The sequence below is a fragment of the Plectrocnemia conspersa genome, unplaced genomic scaffold (genome assembly GCF_051122295.1).
Source record: "Plectrocnemia conspersa isolate PC_06_02 unplaced genomic scaffold, ASM5112229v1 ptg000011l, whole genome shotgun sequence".
NCBI lineage: Eukaryota > Metazoa > Arthropoda > Insecta > Trichoptera > Polycentropodidae > Plectrocnemia > Plectrocnemia conspersa.
In genome coordinates this window covers 25,530,910-25,552,716 of record NW_028277175.1, presented here as the reverse complement: position 1 = coordinate 25,552,716, position 21,807 = coordinate 25,530,910, and the positions used below count along the sequence as shown (strand labels likewise).

At 30.3% G+C, this 21,807-nt stretch overlaps 1 protein-coding gene across 2 annotated transcripts in view; it reads left to right on the top strand.

The window, feature by feature from the left end:
* The first annotated feature begins 10,102 nt into the window (after positions 1-10,102).
* mmd (disintegrin and metalloproteinase domain-containing protein mind-meld) overlaps positions 10,103-21,807 on the top strand; it is a 641,110-nt gene continuing 629,405 nt past the window's right edge. The window contains exons 1-2 of one of the 2 annotated variants that reach the window (XM_088196882.1): positions 10,103-10,353; positions 10,479-10,894. The gene's annotated coding sequence lies outside the window, so the exon portion shown is untranslated. The remainder of the gene's footprint in view (positions 10,354-10,478; positions 10,895-21,807) is intronic. The other variant, XM_088196880.1, reaches the window with a different exon arrangement.

The window sequence follows — 21,807 nt, the reverse complement described above, 5'->3', positions numbered from 1 at the left end:
ACGTATGTATTGTTGATTATAATTTTGATGAAACATACAATCAAAATTCACAGTTAAATAAGGGCAATAAAGCAGTATTTCTATTATTAGTGTGCTGGCGAATATTACATGAATCTAGTGTTTTACCATAAAAATACTCATATGTTATTTATGGCATACATATTATATTAGCGATGATTGTTAGCTTCAGTTTGATGTGTTTACGTTAAGGTAAACGTCAAATTGTTTGGATATTTGCTACAAATGGAATTTAATACAATGATAAATAGTTTTATAGACATTTCACCCTTATAATAATGCAAATGAATATGCTATAAAATACATGTCTATTTTTTGTTCTATGCTGTCATTAGCGAAGAAAAGCTAAACGAACCTAATTTTATTTTTAGTCTTTAATCATGACCTTAAATTATTATAATATTTATAAAATTTATGAAAAAAATCGTTATAAGCTATGTTTAGTTATCGATAGTATTTCAAAGCACTTCACATTAATAATAATGTAATAATAAATGTATTGTTCCCTACATCGATATGTACTATATACAAATTAAAAATAAATATTTTACTTTTATTAAATTTACTTAAATTTGTATTCTGCAACTCATACAAGCATAAATTATTTTTTTAATAATATGTTTTTTATGAATATATTTTCGATTGCATAAGTTTTTTATTTGAATTTTATTCCTACTCTTAATTTTAATAAATAAAACTGTAACATATAGTTTATAATATTTAATCTTTGAATTAAATATGATATTTAATTTATTTTCCGTTATGTAATTTACACCTATTGCATAAAGGCAGTATAATTAGATACATATTATATTTTTGATATTATAAGACACTCTTGCTATTTTATAATATATGTAATTGAATTCCCGTTGGCTTACAGAAATCAAGAGTGATGAGACGTGTTGAAATGTTGTCTCATGGGAAATCTTAGGGAGTGATGAAGTGATCTGATTAAGGGCTTACTTGAGAATTAGGATTTTCAATATTATTTATCCATTATGATACATTTTTATATACATATATATATTTATTTGTGTATACAAAAGCAAATTTTTAAGGTTATGTAGATGTATAAATAAACACAACTTGTTTTATGACTATATTACATAGACAATTTGTATTTTAGGAATCGTGTATCTATAATACACACAATACTTTCATTACTCATTGTTGTTTTAAACATATATTATAAAATATTTTTATTAATATAAATGTTCTTATAAATTATATGTTATGAAAACAATTAAAGCGCCGTTTGTTTATTATATTTCGCAAATTATTACATCGGTATTTTATACATATTAAAATATTTTTTGTATTGTAAACATTGCATAATTAAAAAATAAGTGTTATATTATAATTACCAATATATTATACATTTTTTTCCTAAATTTTGTATCTACACTTATTTGAGTCATTATTTTCTCGTTATTAAATAATGACACAAATATGGCAGTTATGAATTTTAATTTTATTTTGTATGTCAATAATTTAAAATTGTTTAGATGCATTCGATCTGTTACAGACTCATTTTCTCTATACCTTTAATGATTTATATTTAATATGGATATTGTCTTTTGGCAACCGTTTGCTCTTTAGTGTCGGAAAATGATATAATATGTATTTTTCCAATCTCATTCACCATTAGAAAATTCATACAATCTCAGTAAAAAAGTTATAGCTAAAGAAATAAGGTTTAAGAACAAGTTGAGATTTTATCTACACGTTAACGACGTCTTTGAAAAATCTGTAAAGATATAATACAACCTTGGACAATGCCCATCATGCAAATGTCGCTTTCTAAAAGCATATACCCATTTCAGTACATCTATTGGCTTGACTTGTCAACAAGCTTTGCGGCTACTGGTGCACACTCAGATAATTGCAGACTCCGGTAAATTGGCCTCCGCCTCGACTGCTCGCCCGCGGACAACATACACATCCCGCTGCCAGATTCACCACCACCACTCAGACAATAACGAATTTGGCCAAAATAGTTTGTCGCAACATATGTTAATATAATTTAATAGGGTTACTTAGAAACATTAAAAAAAATTAAATTTTTTCAACGTTATGTATTTTAAAATAAATCTTTTTTCGATTTTTTCTAAGATAGATCTTATTATAAAAAAACATGATTAGTTTTATTTACAAACATCATTTCAAAAACACTTGTAGATAAGTCGTTTCACTTGAAAGAATACAAACATAAGTAGATGACCGAGGTGTCGAAGAGTGGTATAAAACGTTTTGCTGCTAAACATGAAGCGAGGCTTCAACAGCACGTCAACATCAAGGCAGCAAAATCCTCAATGTGGACAACTTGAAAAGACAGCTAAGCGCTTCGAACTGGTCTAGTTATCATTACTGAAACTAATTTACGATTGGTGATATTGTGCTAATGAGTGAACATAATGTTTAAAAACGTAAATTATTAATCATAGTGTAAAATTGATTGTTTGTCATAAAAAAGATCAGTTTTAAAAAAAAAAAATAATGTGCATTCTGAATATCAAGGAATGTAAATATCGTCTAAATTTTATTTTTGGCTTATGCTTTTACATTCATAGGTTTTCACCTGAAAAACGTTGATAACCACCTCCGTCGACAATCACGCTAGATCGCCGACGGTAAGTTACGAGAACTGGTGGGTGTGGGTGTTCCAATGAGAAGTTTGAGGAAAGTCACCTGGCAGGTTACACCGGTTAACCAAGGCGGTTGCGGTGGGCTTTTAACCCCCGGAACCAATTATACACCGCCGGAGGAAGTTGTTGCAACCGCCTTGGGCGAGAACCGCCATTTAGCGAGCTCATTTCACCCACCCACACACACACCTGCCGAATAGATACCTAGCCATACTAAACAGGTGTATTACATACACACATGGGCCTCGAGCCTGTGTTTTGTATGATATGCTTTATGCTTGTCACGGTGGGCAGAATAAGTTTGATATATGGCGAGACGTGTCGTTGAGGCGCAACAAGAACGCTAAGAGCTTTCCTGTAATCATTGGCTCGACACGAGTGTATTTAATTATAATATATGTACATTCACCGGGAAATACAATGGTTATATGATTGTAAAAAGAAAATACAGACAATGCTGAAATTATATATGTTTAGAAGAGAGGATCGAGAATCAATTCTATAAAAATATTTATAAACTAATATCTCATAATATATGCATTTGACATTTCATTTATACGTAATAGTTCGTCGCCCAACTTATTTATTATTAGCTTTACCTTCGAAAAAATATAAAGTAAATAAAATTTAATTTCAAAGGCGTAGTTTTCAATTTGAATACGTTCGCCTGATTCAATCAAATTCTTCCAAGGGTTCGTAGCTGCCGAAACAAATTTTAATATATGTATTACATATTTTCATCTATTCAATTTCCCAGCGTATTATAGCCGACAAAGCGACTTAGTAAAAAGTGCTCGCTTTCAAATTACTTTTCCTATCAATCTTGAAGAAAATTAAGTTTTTTTAATCTGAATTTGTTGTCCAACCCCTTTGACTGCGCTTTTACATGGGCCGTGGAAGTAAGGAGCGCGACGCTACGTGAAGGGACTGTGGATGGCCTCACCCTTGTTTTTTTTTCTTTTGCTCATCTTTACGAAGAATGGGGTCAGGGGACGTTGAAGGCTTTATCGACTCGCAGGGCCATGAGGGTGAATCGTGACGTCACGTTTATACTTGAAACCATAAACACAAATCGCAGTCAACGGTTTGTTTGAATATCATTGGTTTGATTGTATATAAAGAAATATTAATTAAATATATTTTAAGTAAAATTCAAAATTATCTACTTGTCAATAATAACATCTAAACTTTTTTTAATAAAAAAATTATTTAAATATTTTAAATAATTTTATAAACATATAAATTATATATGTTTTTAGACCAAAACGACCAGCCATACCATATATAAGTCTCAGTGTATAATGGGCAATACACATATGTATATATTATTTTGAAAAACAATGGAATAAATAAAAAATATTTTTTTTTCATTCCATTGTTTAATTATTTATTTCAACGCTCGTTGTATAATTCGTTCCGCGTCAATCAAAATATAAATACTAGTACTATATTTTCTTTTAAGTAAGGCTTCAGGAGCGATGCATAATTCAGTAAAATCTATCGATTCTGAAGACATTTCACCGGTTTTTAACAAATTGCCGTGCCCGTGCTGTCGATTCACCAGAAAAGCTTTCAGATAAGCTTAAAAAATCATCAGCCAATAAAAATAAAAAAGTGGTGATAAATATGTGAAAAGAAAGTGTTGTGTTTATTCTGCACATGTAATAATGAAAGATACAGCATACATGTGCAGAAGTTGTGAAATTCTTCTTCATATTTATGAATGTTTTTACATGTATCACTCAAAATTCTTATATATTTAAATAAATAAAAAAGTGTAAATAATAAAAATAAATATAAATAAGGATATAGTGTAGTTTATAAGTGTAATTATGAAAATAAATGTGTTTGTGACAGTTGTACGCAGAAAATGGACGCCGAAAAATTTGGTGAGTGCAAATTATATTATTTTATTTATAAATCGTTTATACAAAAATGTATAAAAACATTGCAAGCATTTTAAATTTACACGAAATTTTAGGAATTAAAAAAACATATTTATTCGTTCATGATTTTATTCATCTTTTAAGCGCAAAAATATTATTTTTTTCAAATATTTTATTTATAGCTAATACTTCAATAATTAATCTAAATTGTAGTTTTTCCCCTGGTTCCTTAATCTGTAAATAATTGAGGTTTTCAAATGGTGAGGAAATATCAAAATACAATCATCCGGTGAAAATGTTCGTATGTTATCTATTTTATCTGCATATACCGTAACGTTTTTAATTTTGAATTTTGCAATAATATACAGAATTTTAGGTTGAACATTTTTGTTATTTGATGTACTATCAACCGCGGATGCTTCGATTTTTTTTTATTGGATTAGTTTAATGTTTACTTAGTCAAATAGTTTTAACCCTAAAATTTATTTCCGTCCAAGGAGTGTAACATAAAATATTATTTTTTATATGAAATAAATAATTATATACATTAAAAAAAATACACCAAAATTACTGCGTCCCTGCATAGATTTTTGTGTTATTCATTTACTTAATTTAGTAGTAATTTTTAAACAAACTTACTGTTTTAATATACAGTTGTAAACTCTTATTTTTTAGTTTTGACAAATTTTAAATAATAATTTAATTTATTTTTTAAAATTATAGCAGTAAAATATGCATTTTAATAATATTGAAACTAATATTAACTAGTACTCTAATAGTATCAAAACAGATTTTGCGAACTTTTTTTATTGTATATTAGACAGATATTTATTGCGTAATATTTTTAGGATTCTGGTATTTAGTTATTTAGAAAAAAATCATTTGGGAATAACCGATTTTTTTTATTTGTAGCAATTAATCTTGACGTAATAAAAAAAATTTGGTAAAAACTGAACTTTAGTATGTTTCTCTGGTTTGTACATAATATAACTTCACTGAAAGTGACTTCAATTTCCTTATGTTTTTTTTTCAATTGCCAAATACTTCGATAAATAAAATATATTAATATGATAAAGTTTTCCAAAAATATGTTATTATCAAACTTATATTATGTTTTTTATATAGCACTAAATAGATTACCAATGGTTTACACTATATAAATATTATTAACGAGGCAAATAAATACATTACCGATGTAAAGCCCATAAAAATCAGATTGAAATTATAATTATTATTATTGAGTAATATTTTATTTATAATGTTGATATAGCCCCAGCGACAATATTTAGCATATCGTTCGAAATTTCAGTGAACGGAAAAAATAAATAAATACATCTTCTCGCTCTACTTCTTCTCGCCGCCCACTACCACCCATATCCACCCGTTTTGGGGTGTAATTTGTTTATTTACCACCCAGCCCCGAGTTCGCGTTCGACGGGCGGGCAAAAGGAGATATAACGCATGCATTAGGGCAACACAACACACCGAGCATTAGTCTTACGTGATCCTCCATTTTTTTTGCCATTCTCCACATTCACACTCACTCGTCGTGGTGAATTATTCGGCGCGTGACAAAAAATATCGGCAATTCGTAATGGCGAGCCACCAGTGACACAGTAGGGTGAAAATAAATTTAAACTAGTATTTTTGTAAACTTATTACAAATAAAAAAGTGTAAGTCGACTATTTAATTTATCACTTTACAGAAATGAAGTAATAGGATTTTCTGAATTAATCTGGTTATTTTATTACCAAAACATTTACAAGTTCATCTACGTGCTCTTACTTTTTTGACAGATCTGCAAGCAAAATGCTATTTTGTTTTCAGTGACAATGGAATTTTTATATTTACTTAAGAAGTTTTTAAGGATTACTTGCTGTTTTGGAAATGTAAGGTTTATGAATGTATTATAAAAAAACTATTATTTAGCTAACAAACCTAAAAATTTATTGCATTTTTCTTATATTTTATATTAAAATTTTGTCTTTAAATCATTTAAGATTATGTCATTGTTTTACTTTGTCTGACTATGTTTCTTTACTTTTTATATCAGTCAGTTAAAATAGTTTCAAAATAAATCTAACTAAACAATTTATTATTTTCTTAACTAGCAATGTGCAAAAGCATAATCTATGAATATCTTAGTAAATACTCGCAAGTCAAACACTAAAATACAGTAGACTTAATAACAAATTAAATTTATTAAGAAACACCAATTAGTATTTTACAGAAAATGTTCTACATACAATGTTTTATAGAAAAAAAAAATTTGCAAGTAAAACAATATTCAACTATATAAATACTTAATAAGATTGCTAATAATATACGCTTGCTGGATGTGGAGTAACTCTAGTAGTTTATTTTTTTAAGTCATTCAAATTTAAGCGATTAATGTAATTTTTTATACTAAATTTAAAAAACATATTTCTATACTAAATTTAAAAATCTTCCTAGCAGATTACTAATATAAAAAATTACAAAACATTGCAATAATCATACTAAAATATCTGATTAAAAAATCGTTTAGATTGTGTAAAAAAGCGCAGGACAAACTCAATAACAGCGAGTTTTGGTTTTTCAATGCGAAACTCACTTATTAAGATTTTTAAAAGTAATCTTACGCTGTTTTAGGTAAACTCTCGAATTGTGATTAGTTCTGATCTAACTAAAATTTTCAATTAGTCTTTGAACATGTATTTGTGGCCTTACAAAAGATATTGAAAACCTGTGCCCTTTTTGTCTAACGCTTTCACAGAATTTTTTATGGGACCAAGCTTTATGTTAAGAAAACTTTCTCTGAATTTACAAGTAGCTTAAATTTAACATTGTCTTTCCAAAGCACAAATTCTGTACTCTGAGGCCTTGTTATTTTTTATAATGTTCATGTGTTACTCTGCTATCACATAAACACAAGAAGTAGCAATACTTCTTAAATCCTCCTTTAAAACCTAGCAGTAAGGCAATAACTATCAAGTATCCACAAATATTCTATAAGAAATAATAGTATTTTATCAAATTTATCAAAAGAGACGTACTGTTGTAGATTTTTTTTATATTGACCACATGAACTTTAAAATCAATGGTTTTTTTATTACCATTGTGGAGCAAAAACCTGCACTATAAAATTAATTAATTTCTTGGAATAATCCTCGTTTTTAATATAATTAAATAGCAAGTAAAAATATCGTATGATTTTTTTCGAAAACATTTTTTCAATTATATGCGATAAATAAAATATAATATTTAATTTTCACAGCGTCGCGGTTGGTTTTTGGGTTCCTTCGGCTTAAGAAATTTTTGGAATTATTATTAAAATTAGGCCCTAGCTGCTAAGCGACATCTATTGATAGTAAGCTGTAATTATAGCTAACAATATATAATAGATATCACTAATTTACAATCTGTGTTTTAAATCTTATCCAATTAAACGTATAAGTGTTGATTATGTTGTGCATAAACGGCTTTTAACAATAGTTTTTTAATGAAGCATATTTGAGTGATCCACCTGTAGAGTGTTAAATATGGCTAAATTTATATAAGTACAATACAATCCTAAAATATACTGAAAAAAGATGTCTTTCAAGACTTTTAACCCTTTCACCGCGGATGACTTCTATGGGTGTCATCAAGAAAATCGCCAGTACTCATTGGACATTTAAAGGTGCCGTAAACATTTGAGCCTAATAAAATAACTTTTTAGTATAATTTAAGGCTGTAAATCACTTGAATTATTTAAACCATAATATTTTTAAAAATATGGCATGAATAGGTGCCCCACATATTACCAAATTTCGAAATGGCGCTCAAAAATATCAGCTGTGGTGATAATCTAAATGCAATTGGGGCCAGGCCCCGCCCAAATTTTTTGTACATAATAAAAATTAGGTGGGGCCAGTAAAGTTTTATTATATTTTGTGAAAATGATAAAATTTTATATTTAGACAAATATTCTACAAGTTTTTCGTATGCCCATTTGAGGCAGAAATGATAAATATTACATTGTTTTTTTGTGGGGATCTGTTTTGGAATGGCAGGCGTTCTTAACCAGCGTAGTTTGGCCTCGTGACTATATTTTTGAATTTTTAAGTTTTGAATTTATTAAAACAGTTTTTAAAAATATAAATAAATTGATCATAAAAAATGATTTTAAAAGTTTAGTTTTACTTGAAACTTTAAATAGTTGTACAAGATTTAAAATTGGTAGAAATAGTCTTAGCATAAACGCATACTATTACTGTCACAGTAAAAATATCACGGTTGATATCAAATTCATCGTCACGTCCTTAAAAATCCATTATTATATCGTCATTCGTAATTATATGAATACATTTTAAAAGAAAATCAATATATGTATTTATAAATAATTAAAACACAGATAACTAATTCTGTTTTACATAATTTAGTAATTTACTAGCTCGAAAATACATTAAATATGTCGAGACTAATATTATCATTTGAGTTGGGTACCCTGGTCGATAGTTGTCAATCGCTCATTTTATTAGTGCGAGCGAATAAGCGAGCTCTGCTTGCATAACGGCATCTCGCTCTTTTTTCCGTTTTACAAATTTTATTTTTATTTCATAACATACACACAATATAAAGTAATAATTATGCACAATTAGAGCATATGATCCCGTTTCATCCCATATCATAAAAATATAGATGCCCTTTGAAGGAAAAAATCAGTTTTAGAGCAATAATTGACAACCTAAATCTGTCAAGTCTAGTGCGATGCCGTCCTAACACCGCGCGCTTCGACCATGTTCCGATGAAAAATTTTGCAATAAACTTACACTTGTAAATTTAAGATTATTGAGTTATTTGCTTAAGTTAAAAATTCAATATTACTGAAATGTGTTTAACAGAAGTCTTTTAACTATTAATAAATTTAAATCGGCAAAATTTGCTTGAACACAAAGCCAATAAATGCATTCAAAGTTTTGTCGACATATTGTCGACGTTTGAGTGCAACGCTTGGAATACGATGTCGACACATAGTCGACTTACGAGCGCAAAGGGTTAATATCAATCGAAAAAACTTTAAGACAAATTAAAGAAAGACAATATATTATATGATGCGGTTATTGTTGACTTTTGTAAGAAGGAGGATTCCCATATTATCAACATGTAGTAAAAATATATTATTTTTTACTATTTTCAACGGAAGAACGTCATTTGAAAATGTCGTAAATTTGGCACATATAAATTAGATTTAAATAATATTTTTCATATAAATAAACTTCAAGTCATCGACATTATGCTTTTAGTCGGTCGACAACAACAAAGGTGACCTTCGTGTCACTCTCGCATTAAAATAAATCGAACGAGAGATATATATTATAAAAATAAATAAATAACTTGCATTAAAATAATTCGAATTAGAGATAAATATTTTAAAAATTGACATATTGTCAACCATTGATAAAAAATATTTTTTTGTAATCTGAGATGCACGACATTTTAATCGTTATGGTTTATATGAACATAACATGAAGCATAACCTTGAACTTCTTTGGACTTGTTTATGCATCTCGAAATATTAAAAAAAATTCAGTAGCTGCATGACAATGGTCATTAACGGTCGTGTTAGATTTTTGTCGAATAAGTGTTTTTATAATAATATCCCTTTCGATGTTTTTAATTATAAAGTGATAGTGTAATTTAGTGTATGTGTTAGAATTAAGCAGTGTTTATAATAGTGTTTATACGTGGGCCTATGCAAGGCCGTTGCAGCGGCGCGGAGCCGGGGCCATAACCGACGCCGACGCCCCGCGCCCCGCGCCCCCGCTACTCTTCCGACGGGGTAATGTCTCTTCTTTAAATTTTCTGTCTTTCGAATATAGTTAACCCTTTGTGCTCGTAAGTCCAAGCGTTACACTCTTAAAACTTTCAATGCATTTATTAATTTCAATTTAAAACACATTTTAGTAGTGTAAGTTTATTGTAAAATTTTTCATCGGAACATGGTCGTACACTTTTGGTGTTAAGACTGATACTTGATTTATTATGCATGAAGCATAACCTTGAACCCGTTTGAACTTGTTTATGCATTTCGGAATATTTAAAAAAAAATCAGTAGCTATGCGACATCCGGCGCGTAAACTGTTTCGTTACATTTTTGTCGAATAAGTGTTTTCGTTTATAATAATATCTCTTTCGATGTTTTTAATTATAAAATGATAGTGTTATTTAGTGTAAGTGTTAGAATTAAGCAGTGTATAATTGAAATTAGTGTTGCGAGTGTCCACGGCGCGGCGTCCATATCCGAAGCGTCTCTACTTTCGCGGGCCTCGCGAGAGTGACGCCGAAGGCGCGAGGCTATTAACAATCATGCGGTTGACAAGGTATCTTTGTAATTTTCTGTCTTTCGAATATAGTTAACCCTTTGTGCTAGTAAGTCGACAATGTGTCAACATCCGAGTGTATTCCGAGCGTTGCACTCTTACGTCGAGTCAATAATGTTGAATTTACGAGTGTAAGTTTATTGTAAAATTTTTCATCGGAACATGGTCGTACACTCGTGGTGTTAAGACCGATACTTGACAGTTGTACGGTGTTAAAGTGATTTTTTCCTTCAAAGGGTATCTATATTTTTATGATATGGGATGAAACGGGATTATATGCTCTAATTGTGCATAATTCTTAATTAATATTGTGTGTCTGTTATCAAATAAAAACGATTAGAAAAAAAAGGGCGAGATGCAAGCAGAGCTCGCCATCTCGCTCGCACTATTCAAATCAGCGATTGACAACCATCGACATTTTTAGCAGCAACTCAAATAATAATATTATATTACTCTTTTCGAGCTAGTAAATAAATAATCTGTATTTTTTTTTTATTTATAAATACATATATTGATTCATTTTTACAAATTATCCACATAATTACGAATGACGATATAATAATGGATGTTTAAGGAAGTGACGATGAATTTGATATTAACCGTGTTATTATTACTGTGACAGTAACAGTAGTATGAATGATATCTAACCACTATATAATCAATATTTGATGCAAATAATGAATACGAATCTTATTATAATCTTAAATATTATGACAATTAATTGGTATGGTGCGCCAAGTAAATATTGTTAACTTAATACTGCACCAAGAGATCCATTTACTGTCCAGATACCCGAAACTATAGAATAATATATCGATTTATAAAAATATTAATCAATTTACTAAAGGCCTTTCCAAACAGAGCGAAGCGAAGGCGTGGCGAGTAGGGATTCCAATCCCGGGATCCCGGGATCCCGAACGATTTTCAATACCCGATGAGTCCCGGGATTATAAAACATAATCCCGATTTTTTTGGATTGATTGATTTATCAAGCACAATCGAATTATTATTGACAAAATCGTTATATTTCGTATACAAACTTGCGCGAGTTGCACGTGTCATCTGTGAATCTTTGAGGCTGTGAGTCTGAACGTGCTATTTCAGCTGCAGGCTGTTTAGGAACCAAAATCAGATCAAGGCTAAATGATGAAACGCTTGATGCTTTGATGTTACTTCATGTGTATTTTTCATTTTAAATTATTTTTATCGATAAAATAACATGAAAATTATCCCGGGACTGGTCCCGGGATCCCGGGATCGACTAATTGCAATACCGAAATCCCGGGATCAAAATTTTGGCCCGGGATTGGAATCCCTAGTGGCGAGGCATTTTTATTTTGTAATACACCGAGTCCTTCGAGTCTCGTCACACAGAAAGCGAACGCGAAGCGTTCCGATGCGTTTTCGCGGCGAAACAGCAAATTCTTTGCGAATTTTCTTATTTTTTAATAATAAAACAGTCAAAAATAAAATATCGTCACGCTTTCGCCACGCCTTCGCTTCACTCTCTGTTTAATAAAGCCTTTAAAGAGATTAGAATAATAGTTTATTATTATTATTTGTAAGTTAATAAAAATATTGTTTCTAAAACAAGTTTATATATGGTCCCCTTTTAAAATTGTAAATTCAAAAATTTTTAAATATAATTTTAATTTAAATTTTTAATTTGATTTATTTTATACACTTTCTGAAATGATAGTGCAGCAAGGGCATTTAGTACATCGTAGGAAATCAAATTTCTCATATGTATTTAATGCGATTCAACGACCTGAACGAACGTTCGACATCAGCTTTAAACACTTTCATGCTAATTACTATTTCTAGCAATTTTAAATCATGTACATGTTTCAAGTTTTAGAATAATCTTTTAATGTAATCATTTTTTATGATCAATTTAATTATTTTTTTAAAACTGTTTTAAGAAATTCCTAAATATTTTGGTATGTCCAAATATGGTTTTAATTTCTAATATCATTAGGTAATAACAGTATTTTCATATTTTCAAGGTATCGGGTTTTGTAATAAGAAATTACATTTTTTGTCTTCCACTGGAATTAATGCAAAATTGTCAATTGGAGTTTGGTAAATCTTTTTAAGAGATTTCATCTTTTCATTGAGCAATGTTTCATAATGTTAGTGCTTGATCAGTTGTTATGTAAGTGTATTTATTTGGTAGCAAAACATTTTATTATTCGATTTTAGTGATTATTTTTAATATTTTTCTTAAAAACCACAAAAATTTATGTCTATTTTTATCATCCAAATTATACTGCCTAGATATACTGGGGCGATATTGAAAGAAAGTTATGGAGAAAAATGATATTTTGTCAAATATTGTAAATCTTACAATATTATTTATTGTAATCTTTTTCCATTATTGTTTTAAGATTCGATTTCGACTTCCGAAAGATATTTAAAAAACAGAATTTTTTGAGCGGCGAGGCGTATCAAAGTCAAATGAATCTAGGCTGGTTTTGTGCTGCGTTATATATTTACATCGTCATAAGCGTAAGCTGTACTCGCGAAGATTTTATTTTCATCAGTTTAGTAGTTCAAATTAGTTAAAATTTATATGCAAATCCGCGCTAAACAAAGACCGATACGGATCCAATCTGTATGTATATTAAATTCATTCCAAACATTACTAACTACTATTAGGAGTTTTATAATGAGATTGAAAGTCTTATTGTTCAATCTCGCCTATGCGAGCGTTATGTAGATACAGTTGCGTGATTTTAGCCTATCTATTTCGTAATATTTTTTTTAAATATTGAATAAACATTTAAAAAATGCTAGAAAAACGCGATTTAAGTGAAACTAAAAGAGCGAATATAATTTTTACGACACGCTGTGGTGAACAATTAATGTGTTTACTAATTTAAATACCCAAACTGATTAAAACTATGAATTCATAGTAATAAAATACTATGAATTTTAATAAAATAGAAATATTAAAAAACGGCCACTGACTTGCCAATTTTTTCTCTTGCCTGGAAAAAGCTGAAACGCTCCCTGGAATTAAGACACATGAAAGTCCATCCAAACTCGCAAATAGCAGAGCTACGCCTAAGATTTACCGGGCTAGAAATAGAGTAATCAGCCGCTTCCCACAAAATCCGAAATCCAGAGTTCAATCTGATTTTTGGAGGCGACTGCATTTTACCATAAGGGTATATTATACAAACTGTATAATTGAAATTTAATTTATAATACTAATACATTCGTTCTAAAAAATTAAACGCGTAACTGTTAAATCAGTACAATACAGTGGCGTGCGGTCCATACATGCGGTAGATGCAGCGCATGCCTTGGGATTGTAATGCGATTCTAAAAATTAAATATTTTCATAATTTATTCGTTTTTTTTATTGACGTAATTATGAAACGCAAACGCTCAGAAATTTCTATTTAATCACCATTGAAACATACGTTCCTCAACAATACTTAAACCAAAAGCATTTCTTTGTTAACGGGAATTTTATTTTGGCTTACCACACTTTTTTTCTAATGCAATGAATCTCTTATATGATAACATCTTGAATATGAATACTTTATTCACTGTTTATAGCCAATTATCTACATAGTGTGTCAAGATAAAGAATATTCGAGAGAAATTCGGTATGTTGCCAAAAGGTAACGCGATGAATTTGAGAGCTAAATTCAGTATAAAAATACTAGTTTTGCATTTTGGTCCTCCGTGCCTCGTCAGGTGGCAGCGGTTAGGGGTGCGGCGCCTAGCTGGGTCTCGCACCACCGCAAACTACCCCTGCTCATTTATGCACGAGCACACGTGGGCTTACATCTGTGATACCTCTGCGACCGCACATCCACCGCGGCGGCGTCTAGCACATTTAAATGATACAAATAAACCGAAACGGGCACACTACTCCCGGAGCTTATCGCGATCACGCAACGTCTCTATGATTTATATGAGCGGGACGCACGCGCGCCATTTTAGCGGGATTTCTCGCGAAAAACGGGGCTTTTTATTGATGATGAGATCTTCTCGAGGGAGATTGACCCGTGTCGCGATAAACTTGACGGGTTTCGTTATGAAGGTTTTGTTAAGGGTGGAATCTAGGTGACGTTTTGTAGAGGAATTTGTAATATATGATATTCTAAGATTATTATTCCACGTCGTTTTCTCTTCATGTGGCATTCTTCACTTCGTCCATCAATCTAGCCGCTCGTTCACACTTTATTTTAGATCTTATTGTATATGACGTATATGCAAAGTTTGAAAAGACAGTATTTTTCCCCTTTTCTTATATAGATAAATATGGATTATATTCATTTTGATGGATTGAGGATATATTACGACTACATTCAAATCTCTTATTTAAGATATATAAAATATATAGAATTCATAATGTTCCTCTTCATATATTACTTATTATACGACGCATCTTTTCCATCATGACTCAAAAAGTCAAAAAATGTCCCAATTTATAGAAATCACACGATTGGTAAACGTCTGTCTCACAGTGTTAATCAACCCATCTTGCTAAAATTATATGTATTAATTTACAGAAAAAACTGCATTAAATTCTTATGGAAAAATAATGTGGACTATACCCAATTTAGGCCTTGACAGATATATGAACAAAATTTTGTTCATTTATGATTTTGCATCCCACAAAAGTTTCCGAAATGATATTCTTTTAGCTCTCTCAGCAAATTGAACATTTCTGAGATGACCAATTTTTTTATCTGTTCCGGTTTAGAGCTTGATAATAATGGTAAGCCTAAACACCAATAAATAAAATAGAAATAAAAATAAACATCACTTGTAACTTTACTTTGATAATCAAGTTTTTATTTGATATACATTTAAGATTTTTTCGAATTTTTCTCAAATTATTTAAACATGATTTAATATAACAGAAACGCAAACGCTGCCCTGGTTTGTTGAGCTCAACTATAATATATCATGTATCATATATATCTATATTTACGTATATCAACATTTCAAGGTAAATACTGAACTAAGTAATTTTCATATATTTCAATTTAAAATAAATGAAACAATACTTCAAACAAACAAGGGAACACCTCGTCCGTTTATTATTGAAATTAATTATTTTGCCAAGCAAAACATTCGCACAAATATAGTATTTTAACAGAAAATGGTTTCAACTTTCGCAAATAAATGATTAATTAACAATCGGGTTGATCCTACCGCGAGCGAAATGAGTCCGAATGAAGAATAGAACCAACACACAAAAGTAAAGCTTACACAGTTAATTTAATACTTGAAATCATTCATACTGTATGACGAAAATGTTCACGGACTATTGTAGAGAAAAAGGAATATTTTTTGCCTCCTGTGAGTCAATGTAGGCAATACAGACTTTATCTTAATCATTTTTTTAATTTGTGATGTGATGATTCTCGTTAGTTGTATTTCTGTATGACTCTTCTACAAATTTATTTAAATTCATTTAGTATTTTTGGTTTTGTAGATTTTTTATTGTTCAGTCTGTTTAGAAAAGATCCTTAATTAATAATTTTAATCAATTGTTAATTAGCGGAATAGATCAGTAGCTTAAGTCGGTGACTAATATTTGAAATACATAAGTTTGAATGACATGTAGAATCAGGTTTTATTTCGACATCTTTTAACATGTATTTAGTGAAGAAAAATCTTTGTTTTGGTACATACCTTCATTTTATATAAAATAGTCCATGAACTTTATTGGTAAATTTGTATGACCATAGAAGTTTTCAGTTCCATAGTAAGGCTATCGGCAATCCTTTGTCTGCTTGGACGAATGTTTTGTCCTCAGAAGAGAATCAGCTTTTTGTCGAACAGTCCAGCGAACAATAAAATTCGTACCGAACTCCTAAACAGGCACGAGGCAAAATTGAATATTATTAAATCTGGCCATGACAGAGGCTATGCAAAAATGTGTCACTGTTCCAGGTTGACTGCTGTCCGCCGGCGGTGAATTGGCCCGGAACGAGGGACTGTACCTATATACATAAATTTGTATACCTAGGTATGTTTGCCCGCATTCGTCCAATTGAAACGTCGGGGGCAACAATCGACAAAAAGCGGGACTCGGACCCTGTTTGCCCTTCACTTACGCGCCCAAGGAACGTTTGTCGAACTTAGGCGCTCGAGTATTGAACAAACAAACATTTTAGAGCTTTCTATGAACGCACTTTGAAGGCACGACTGATCAATATAAAGCTTTTAATATAAATTATGCTGGGAAAATCACGTAAATAGTATATAGTAAAATGGACAGCGCAGATTTTGCAAACAGGCGTCGGACTGTACAATGTACTTATCGATCGACGACTAAACATTAAATAATTTTAAAGCTTATATAACGGTAAAAGCATTACATAGATGTTGCAGCATCATGATAAAGATAAGTGTAAATTTAAGACAAAGCGGAAAATTGTCTGCTCAAAATATGTACAACATGATATATTAAGTTGTCTATTATAATTCAGCGGGAATATTTTTCAAGAACTTTTATCTATATATAATATCTATGCAGAGATACGTCTTCTGCTATCTTTCATAATAATTTTACATAATTTTTTTTTTAAATAATTTTACTGAACGGTACAAATCCAGTATAAAACACTTCTTAGAATATTAATAACTCGGAACTTATAATATATTTCCAGAACAACAATATTTTAATAATTCAGTTTTGCGAATTTAAACTCATAAATAACGTGATAATTTTATAGAAAATATATACAGACTTACACATATTTTATTTATATATTTAAGCAAATTTACGATCGTAAACTTTGCTTGCCATGATGTAGAGTGTATTGTGTATAGTTTGCTACTCCAAAAGCTTGCCAATAAATTACCGCATATGACGTGGCATGAATAAGTATGTTTTACAATTTGATCTGTTTGTCACATTGCCGCAGAATTACATACTATAATTTGTCATGTGGAGCCAATGTATGCCAGTGACATTTAAATTGGCTACATTCCACGGTGTGTATTATTATAGTAACACGGTAGAGCAAAGAATGTCACTCGGCGAATGCCTAGCGATTAGGTATTTCTCGTTGCTACATAATAATTAAATATCTTTTGTGCACTTTTCATATCTACATACAAATATATAGCACGTATGCTTTGATGCACGCCGTGAGATCGTAGTAAATATAATTGGGAAAAAGCAACGTGTTAGGGTTTGGAATATCGACATAGGAATGCCTACCATGTACCCCAAATTTGTTTTGGGGTGTAATCTAACAAGACCCTTATAAATGGGCATGAATTTTCGGATATGAATTTAATATATTATTAGTATACATGTCGTTTCATTCATTATGTATTTGTTACAATAATAAGAAGACATATTTTAATACATTAAATTAATCTATTAGGTTGATAAACAAATACAATAATTTCTGTTTTTGTTCTTTAAATTGAAGATATATTATTTCTAATGAAAATTTCATGTATATATAATATTTCAATTAAATTCAATTGAATTGAAATATGAAATTTTTAACTGCTCTCTACCCAAAAATGATTTTACTGTGGTTAATGACAATATATTTTTTTAATTAGAATAAATTATAAATAGAGAATTTTTTTTAATAGACACTCCATACCATATGGTCTATCAGAATACTGATAATATTGATATTCACACGAATCTTAGCAAGATCGTAAGAATAACAATTATTTTATATCTGACCAATAAATTTATCACGACCTAAAAATCTTTAAATATACTCCTATATACATAAAAAACCTTAAAAAAATATTTGTAAGCTTCATCAAGGCTCACAAATTTATAACAGTATCTAAAATAATAAGATGTTGTTTGTAAAATAAATAATTTCGTGAGATTATCATATATTTGTGTATTTTTACTTAATATTTTTAGAAACTGAAAACGGGGTGTAACTTTGTAGCCAAATAGAAAAAGCTGGTAATAATGTATTTTAATAAAAATAAATAAAATACCACATATATAATATATGTAAATGTAGATATGTTATCAAGTTGTGGAGTCATAATAGCTGGTCTTGACAGTCGAAGAGTCCTTGCTAGAGTCTGATATTATCGGCTGTGGTGTGATCCTTGTTCTGGATATTTCTCGGAAGCAGATAGGCGCGTCTCTGCTTTATATTGCTGATTTAAGATAGCTTTGGCGAATCACAGATGAAGATATTGGCGAGACAATTGCATCGCTACAGTTAAGACTCAGACACACACATTAAATGTGTCAGAGAGTATTCTTATGTTTGCCTGTGATCAATCGTGATGTGATATTGTGATGATGCTGAACTATCCGCTGATGTGCATCGTACTGAGACTCCTTGGGGTTGGTTTTTGTGCGCGTCTGAGACATCTCAGACGAATCGCAGATAAAGATATTAGCGGACTAATTCCATTACATCTTGGACACTCTCGAAAAGTGAAACGTATAGATGGCCGCTCCAGCGATCGTTAACAGAGGGGTAAAAATAGCAATAGTTCTCTTGCGCTGGGTAGAACGCATTGTACATTGCGCATCCTTCTTTCGAAAAAGGGTAGTTTTTTCGGTATTTATAGGTAATTACGAGTGATATACTTTTTGAAACCGATGTGCTTTTAGATGTTCCGTAAAATATTTACAATTATTTACGCAATTAATCTCTCTTCCATTGTTATAAAAATACTTTCGAACGAATTATATAATTTTAAATTTGTTCGAAAGACTTTTAAGTTTTTTGTCAAACTGATTTAAATTTCCACAGACTTGATCACAGTATAATTTCTCATATAATTATTTAAAATATAAATACAAATAGTAAGCGCCTTTCTTTAGTTATTATTGACAATATAAATAAAGGCATTACCTGTAATCAGAATTATAAAAAAAAAGTTAAAACAACAAATAAATAATAAAAAATATGCTTCACACGAACTGAACAATAAAAATATAATTTACAATGTTTTCTGTGCTTGCTTCACGCTTAAGAATCAGTCTACTTGTTCAATTAAATTGTAACGTGCCATATATTTCATATTCACTCTAACATCGTAAGGCACTATACTTTATTTTTTACCTTTATTATGCGCGTATGCAGATACATAACCAACATAAAATTATTTTAGTGCAATTGTTGTAGTACAAGTATTAAAAAATATACAGTATTTAAAAAAAAAATAGTTAAATATTTAAAAATTTTGTATATAATATTTCAAAATAACTATTCACAGAATCTATAATGGATAACATAGTGCATTTATTTTCCTGACATACAACTTTTTAAATTAAATAAAAGCTTTCTATAGCATAGCTAAGTGCAGTTATTATATAATATTATCCTCGAACATATATAATACTTCCCGGAAGTTTCGTATATGCACATACGGAAGTATCCTGCTAGCAATTTTGTTCTTAATCAAATATTTATTGAACAAGTTGCGTATTTGGAGACCTCGATTACCGCTAAAGTAATCTAAAATCCCTTTTCGTTTTGCTACACTTTGCCGAAGGGACACACATAACTATCGTCCCCAAAGTTCGACATTCGACACGCCTGAAACTTTATTCCGTATGCTCACTAGACAGAGACAAAATATTACATTCTCTCTCTCTCTTTCAAACTTAAATAACATTTACGTTTTAAATAATCTCTCAATCAATGCTTCTCTGCAATTATCATCACTGGGCTTTATCTTCTTCTAATTAGCGTCTATATTTTTATTTGTTTCATGGCCACTCTTCTCTAATGTCCGATGCTTAGATTGGTTTAATTGAACATGTGAGCCTTTTAAATATTTCATGATGATAAAAACTGATTTGAAGTCGATCAAAATTTATCGTATGGTTGACTTAGAACATGCGCTATATTAGTCATATTATACTATTAATCGAACATGCCCGAAATATATGTATATATTCAGGAAATATATATACTCACGGTTCTGCATGTTGTCTCTCTCTCTCGCACTTTACCTTCGTAACATATCTCAATTTTGCATAATCACAGAAACACCGGCTTTGGGCAATAATCGCTTGATATATAATTAATCGTCCATTAACTGAATCCCTCATGTAGACGGGGAATCAATAATAACATCGAATTGTGTGGATGTCTCCCGTGTCTTGTGAGATCACGCGTTAACCATTTCCGTTTCTCTGGCAGATCTGATTTGTTCGATTATATACTACAGTTCGAATGCTTATATTCTATTCAAGAGCGTTATCAGATGCGCGTTAATTAATCCATATGTTAGATTGCTTAATTACTGTACCTCCAGAATGCACTTCGACGTTGAGAATTAAACGGGTTTGATTTATATTATCAATATGTAGTTAAACCGTATAAAAGAGGACATTTCAATATATTATTTTCATACAAATTATTATATCTTGCTTTCAATTTGATTCTTGGAATTTATCAAAATTCAACTTTGCCGAAAACAAGATAGCATTTTATTTTTCATAATTTGGTAGATGATATTGTAGAATTTTTAGTACAAATAATAGTTTGTATTATATTTATACGTATTAAGATAAAAGTTAATTTACTATTAAAACATGTTTTTGGGGCTATAGGTTATTTCATATTTCTGCTACAGGGAAAATCGATTATAAACACTAAATATTTAGAAAAATAGGAATGCACGTCTGTTTTTAAGATAAATATATTTATGTTACTATTGCCTTTGATATAAGGCCTTTCTGAGGTTGCGATAAACAAATTCTACGAATTTCGGTCAAAGCAGATACATCAACTAGTACGAAGACAAACGAATAAAATTTATTGATCTTGTAACAAATAGTATTTTTTTTAATAAAAATTGGTTTTAAGCCTTTTCTGGACTCTCCCCCAAGCTCAACCTTTGTGGCTATGGCTATTTTAATTCAGAAAACGTCAGGGATTTTATTAAAAAAATTGCGAAAAAAGTCAGTCATTAAATAGTTA